The sequence below is a fragment of the Schistocerca cancellata genome, chromosome 5, assembly GCF_023864275.1.
Source record: "Schistocerca cancellata isolate TAMUIC-IGC-003103 chromosome 5, iqSchCanc2.1, whole genome shotgun sequence".
Classification (NCBI taxonomy): domain Eukaryota; kingdom Metazoa; phylum Arthropoda; class Insecta; order Orthoptera; family Acrididae; genus Schistocerca; species Schistocerca cancellata.
The window spans coordinates 558,052,932-558,060,017 of record NC_064630.1 but is presented as its reverse complement, the minus strand read 5'-3'; positions in this window follow the sequence as shown (position 1 = coordinate 558,060,017).

The following is a 7,086-nucleotide window of genomic DNA, read 5'->3' as shown; positions in this document are numbered from 1 at the left end:
GAGTCGGTTCTCTGTTTAACTGCTCAAGGTAGTTTTCAGATAAAGCACTTAAAAAAATTTCACTGGGTTCTTTGTCCCTGCCGCCCGTTATGAACGTTTGAGTCTCCCAGTCTACATCCGGCAAATTAAAATCTCCACCCAGAACTGTAACATGGTGGGGAAATCTACTCGAAATATTTTCCAAATTATCCTTTAGGTGCTCAGCCACAACAGCTGCTGAGCCAGGGGGCCTATAGAAACATCTAATTACCATGTCTGAGCCTGCTTTAACCGTGACCTTCACCCAAATCATTTCACATTTCGGATCTCCGTCAATTTCCTTCGATACTATTGCACTTCTTATCGCTATAAACACGCCTCCTCCTTCACTGTTCAGCCTGTCTCTGCGGTATACATTCCAATCTGAGTTTAGGATTTCATTACTGTTTACGTCTGGTTTCAGCCAACTTTCTGTCCCTAGTACTATATGGGCGTTGTGATCGTTTATTAATGAGAGCAGTTCTGGGACCTTTCTATAGACGCTCCTGCAGTTTACTATTAGCACATTAATATTGTTATTCCCTGTTGCATTTTGCCTACTCCTACCTTGCCGCGTCTCAGGAGGCGTCTTGTCGGGCCTAAGGAGGGGATTCCCTAACGTAAAAAAACCCCATGTGCACTCCACACGTACTCCGCTACCCTTGTAGCCGCTTCCGGCGTGTAGTGCACGCCTGACCTATTCAGGGGGACCCTACATTTCTCCACCCGATAGCGGAGGTCGAGAAATTTGCACCCCAGATCTCCGCAGAATCGTCTGAGCCTCTGGTTTAAGCCTTCCACTCGGCTCCAAACCAGAGGACCGCGATCGGTTCTGGGAACGATACTACAAATAGTTAGCTCTGATTCCACCCCGCGAGCGAGGCTTTCCGCCTTCACCAATTCCGCCAACCGCCTGTACGAACTGAGGATGACCTCTGAACCCAGACGGCATGAGTCATTGGTGCCGACATGAGCAACAATTTGCAGTCGGGTGCACCCAGTGCTCTCTATCGCCGCCGGTAGGGCCTCCTCCACATCTCGGATGAGACCCCCCGGCAAGCAGACAGAGTGAACACTGGCCTTCTTCCCCGACCTTTCCGCTATTTCCCTAAGGGGCTCCATCACCCGTTGGAGCTCCCAATAACTAATAAACCCCTATCCCCGTGTGCCTGCTCGGACCTTGCTGAAGAAACGGCCACATGTCCACTCACGCCGGCCGAAGTGGCCGTGCGGTTAAAGGCGCTGCAGTCTGGAACCGCAAGACCCCTACGGTCGCAGGTTCGAATCCTGCCTCGGGCATGGATGTTTGTGATGTCCTTAGGTTAGTCAAGTTTAACTAGTTCTAAGTTCTAGGGGACTAATGACCTCAGCAGTTGAGTCCCATAGTGCTCAGAGCCATTTGAACCATTTTGTCCACTCACAGGCAGAGCGGGCGATGCCACACGGCCAGCCTCCACATTTACCCTCCGCCTCGTGCGCCGCGAACGTCGCTGAACCCGCCACTCCCCTTGGAGAGAGGGTGGCCCAACCGCGCCCGGTACTCGTGAAGATGTCTCGACAGCAGGGACAGGGGTGAAGCATGTAACATCTGGAGTGTACCATGCGACGCACCCGACTCCCCACTGCCGCTACATTCCGAGGCAGCAGCCTGAAGATGGCTGACCGCGGCCATCAACGCGTTCAGCCGTTCGCGAACAGTGGCCAGCTCCTCCTGCGTCCGTACACAGCAGCAATCACACATCCTATCCATCCTAAGAAATCAATTTACTGTAGAGAGGTAATCAACTTTTAACTAGACTGCTAATTCACTAAAGGCGGCTGATTGTTGACTAAACTGTGGTTGCTACCCACTTCTTGTAGAAAACAATGAAAATAGCACTACCTGTCTCTGGACTGTATTAAAAACAAACACTAGCACTACTGGCACTATGGTTGACTGAAGGGACTCTCTCTGACCGTATTCAAAACAAACACGAAATCTATGGAACACTATTAGTAGCACTCGACAATTAAAGCTTCCTAAAAGCAAAAACACACTTAAATTAAGGTAGCTCGCTGCACAGCAGACGTGACACAGACGGCAGTTACGTGACCAAGGAGAGGTTTTCTGTCGTCGAGCAATTGATCGATTGGTAGAACGTTGCAACCGTTGTCTACAGACACATTGTGACTATGTTGAACAATGAGTATGTCCAATTAAACACATTTCAGCCGTCAATTTTCAACCTTATTTTATTGGGCAAACAGTTTCAGCATCTTACTAAGCCATCTTCAGGCCCCTGATCGACGTGTAGGAATAATCTACCTCGCTTAGTGATCAAAACAGGGCCAGCAATACTGGTATTAGTAGATATTTGTTGCAGTGACAAACCATCACCCCCTGAAGATGGCGTATTAAAACGCTGAAACTGGTTGCCGAATAAAATAAGTTTTAATATTGACGGCTGAAAGGCGTTTAATTTGACATCATCTATCGAACAGCCGAGTCCCGCAACCATCGCTAAAAAGATGGACAACAGAGATATGTTGAAAAATAGTGTCATGTGCCTGTGTCCCTTTGAAACTTAGTGCAGGATTCAATGAAAGATACTTGGCCAACCATAACAATGAGTATTTTTTTTGTCATCGCCTCCTACTTTACGTTTTGACATAGCGGTGAGAACACACAGAGATATGTTCTGCAAAATTGTATTTCAGTATTATATTGATTTTGGTTATTTTATACAGACTTTCTTGACAGTGGTCTCGAATATTTCGGTTTTTGTGTGTTGGTTTTTGATGAGGCACTCTTTAGTACTTACGTAATTATTCGTGAGTAGTGTGTTACATGAAACATCAGTTGCGGCTCCATTACAGTGAGAACACATCTATATTTACATCTACGTGATTACACTGCTATTCACAATTAAGTGCCTCGCAGAGGGTTCAATGAACCGCCTTCAACCCGTCTCTCTACCGTTCCACTCACGAACGGCGCGCGAGAAAAACGAGCACTTAAATTCTTCTGTGCAAGCCCTGATTTCTCTTATTTTATCGTGATGATCATTTCTCCCTATGCAGGTGGGTGCCAACAGAATGTTTTCGCAATCGGAGGAGAAAGCTGGTGATTCAAATTTCATGAGAAGATCCCATCGCAACGAAAAACGCCTTTGTTTTAATGATTGGCGCACCAATTCACGTATCATGTCTGTGGTACTATCTCCCCCATTTCGCTATAATACAAAACAAGCCACCCTTCTTTGAACTTTTTCCATATCATCCGTCAGTCCCACCTGACACGGATCCCACATCGCACATCAATACTCCAAAATAGGACGGACAAACGTGGTGTAAGCAGTCTATTAAGTAGACCTGTTGCATCTTCTAAGTGTTCTGCCAATGAATCGCAGTCTTTGATTTGCTCTACCCACAACGTTATTTATGAGATCGTTCCAATTTAGGGTATTTGTAACTGTAATCCCTAAGTGTTTAGTTGAATTTACAGCCTTCAGATTTGTGTGACTTATCGCGTAATCGAAATTTAGCTCATTTCTTTTAGTACTCACGTGAGTAATTCACACTTCTTTATTCAGGGTCAATTGCCACTTTTCGCACCACACAAATATCGTATCTACATCATTTTGGAATTTGGTTTGGTCATCTCAGGACTTTACAAGACGATAAATGACAGCGTCATCTGCAAATAACCTAAGAGGGCTACTCAGATTTTCTCCTACGTCGTTAATATAGATCAGGAAAAATAGAGGGCCTATAACATTTCCTTGAGGAAAGCCGGATATTACTTTTGTTTTACTCGATGACTGGTATACCATCTGGACCGGAAGCCTTGCCTTTATTGATTTAAGCTGCTTTGCTACACCGAGGATATCTACGTCTATGTTTCTCATATTCACAGTTGTTCTTGATTGGAATTCGGGAATATATACTTCGTCTTCTTTGGTGAAGGAGTTTCGGAAAACCGTGTTTAATAACTCTGCTTTGGTGGCACTGTCGTCAGTGACTTCACCGTTGTTACCGCGCAGTGAAGGTATTGATTGCGTCTTGCTACACACACACACACACACACACACACACACACACACACACACATTTTATATGTACAAAACTGAGACAGTTATTTAACAGAGCTAGCAAGAGTGTTAAACATACAAGAGCTCTAGTGGTATATGGTCAGTTCATCAAGCGTCAACAGAATAATAATCATTCTCAGGAAAGACGCATTTCCCAAGCTGTTCCTTTTCAGGTGACGTGCATGAAGCTCCTTCACTGTTTGGAACAGACGACTCCTTCTGACAATCACAGACATGGTGAGGCTTCGAAGTTCTGTCTTAAGCGCCGTGAGATAATACCGGAGAAGTTGCCTCAAACTTTGAAATTACTTCGAAAACTTTCTTTACATTAAGCAGGTACTCATAACAGTAACATCTAAGGAGGCGTGAGCGCCGCCAAACCGCTCTTCTTCCTTAGCCCTGCAGTACCCTGCTCAGCATGTAACCGGTGTCCCTCTTGCGCTTCCAATTACTTGCCGAGACAGTTCTGCCGAGGAGCCGCAGACTGGAGGAGGAGTCAGCAGTTCAGTGGATACCCAGGTGCGCTCGCTGTAGCTGCAGCTGCAGCTGGAGCTGGAGCCCAGAGTAGCGGCAGTCAACTATCGTCGTACACAAGCTACATCAGCGTGTTTCTCTTGATACTCTACCAGTTTCCGTTCCACTGACCAAGTTAGGTGGCACAGTGTTTATGCCTAAGTTGTACACATGAAATACGGTTTCAATCTTTTGTGCAAGCGTTGTGATTGTAACATTCATCTTAAATTAAACGTGAGTAATGAGATTGTTTATTCAATAAGACCTGGGCGATATTTTCCCACATCCTCGCTCTCTACGTTTTTCCTATTTCTTTATTTCTTGGAGTATTTTAATGAACTTTTTATTCGAGGATAAACCACAGTGTCAGCCATGCACTTTCTACTCCACATACAGCACTTCAAACATCTGATGTAGAACAAACTTCATACAGTTCCTGACAAAAAAAGTGAATCAACCAAAAGTAGAAGAGGAAACGAAATTAAACTGCACAAGTAATGTGATGTTATTTTAGTGAGTAAAAAATGGAGTACAATGAACAAACAACGTGAGGATATGAGATCACTTATCAGTATGACGTTCGCCGCCCTCTGGCTTGGATACATGCACTGACTCGGTTGGGATGGGTGTACTAACACCGTTGCAGCCTCTACAGAGGATAACTGGCTAACAAATTTGTAACTCGTCCTTTATATTCTGGATACTGGTACTGGGACAGAGTTGGCATCCGCGCTGGTCCCACATAACTTGTTGGGGATAGATCTATATATCTTGCTGGCCATGGGAGCCGCTCAAGATCAAGTAGACAGTTGGTAGAGACGTGTGCCTTGAGTGGGCGATCGTTTTCCTGTTGAAAAATGGCATCACTTTAATGTCATGTGAAAGGCCACACATGACGCAGGATGTCTGTGACGTACCCTCAGTCACTGACATGACCTGAAGTCCTACTCGAGAGGTCCCCACACCATGACGTCCCGAGAAACAGCGATGTTCCTCTCAAAAACATTGCAAGAATAGGACTTCTCTCAAGGTCGCCTCCATACCAGCCTACGTAGGTCACCCGTGAAGACGCAGCACCACTATTCATCATCGAACACAATGTGACGCCATTCATCAGAAACCCGTGCTTCGCTGTCTTGCGATCTTGCCAAATGCAGCCTTTTGTGTTGTTGTGTTAACAGTAGTAGTGTAGCAAAGAACAAGTTGGGCAACCTGTATTTTTGACAGATCTCCTCCAAAGGACAAGGTCTCCTATCTCCCTCCCTCTTCAGTTTCCCTTCTTGGCTAATAGGAGCGGAAGTATAAATGAAGGGAAATTCAAAAAGGCTTCATCCAATTCGACAGTGAGAATTTCAGGAGGTATAATTCTATCAGCTGATACAACCTGCATGACTGCCTTTTCTTGTGACCCATAAATGACAAACATGGCTGTCCAGATTAAACCAGACAGACATTCCAATGTATACGTAAAAACAAAGGGAAATTTTTTAAAACATCCAAATATTATATGTTAAAAAAACAGTCAGCAGTTGACACACAAGATATCCACTCTAGCCTGTACTGTTTCCACTATCACTGGCGTAGGACAGGAACAATAACATGTTTATTTAAGAGAAGCAAAAAACTGGGAGGGTATCTCCCACGGTGTACCCTGTGTATTCCTAAGTGCCCCACTCCGTGCCGACACCAGGCATACAGATAATACTTCACACCATAGATGCCACTTCTGCTGGAAGTGCAGTTGCACAGCGCCTCAGTCGCGCTACTGTGTCCAGTAGAGTTTGAGATGAAGTTGTACAACGATTTCAATAGCATCTCCAGCAGCATCATGAGACTGTCGTGGTGGTGGGGGGAAGCGGCCGAGGGCTACTGCAGGACACTGGGATGAAGAGGTGTTAAGTGCTCATCTCAACTATCTGCAGCAGGAATAGGTAGGCCACTCTCTTCACGCTCATCACAATACACAGCTGCAGGGAGGCAGCAGCTGATAGTCTAATTGCAAAACTTGTTCAAGAAGTGCGCTTGTGCTCCGTTGCCTACATCTTACTGTAGAGAAGTCTACATTCTGCATACACTATCTGTTCAGAAATATGCAGACATACAGGAGTGGACATTAATTTATGATGCATTTACCAGTCGAAGACGGCATATGCAAAACGAGAAAATCGTTACTGGTGGTAGAAACAAAAATTAAGTTACAAACAAGCTTGTGGCATTTGGAACCATTTGTCTGTTTCATAGGTCAGCCTGAGAGTTGTTCAAATATATGCACATGGAACTTCTTGGCAGTGTTCTTATCTCTCCAGTAAATGGGATTCCGTGGAAGAACGTAAAACGCAGTTCTCTTGAAACTCGGTTGGGTAATTTTCTGGAATCAGTGTTCCACATAGACTGTGTGATAATTCTACCACCATCGTCGTTTACCCCACATAGAAGCCATAGTAATGAAAGAGATTATAGCACATATTTCAGAGTATTAGAGCGT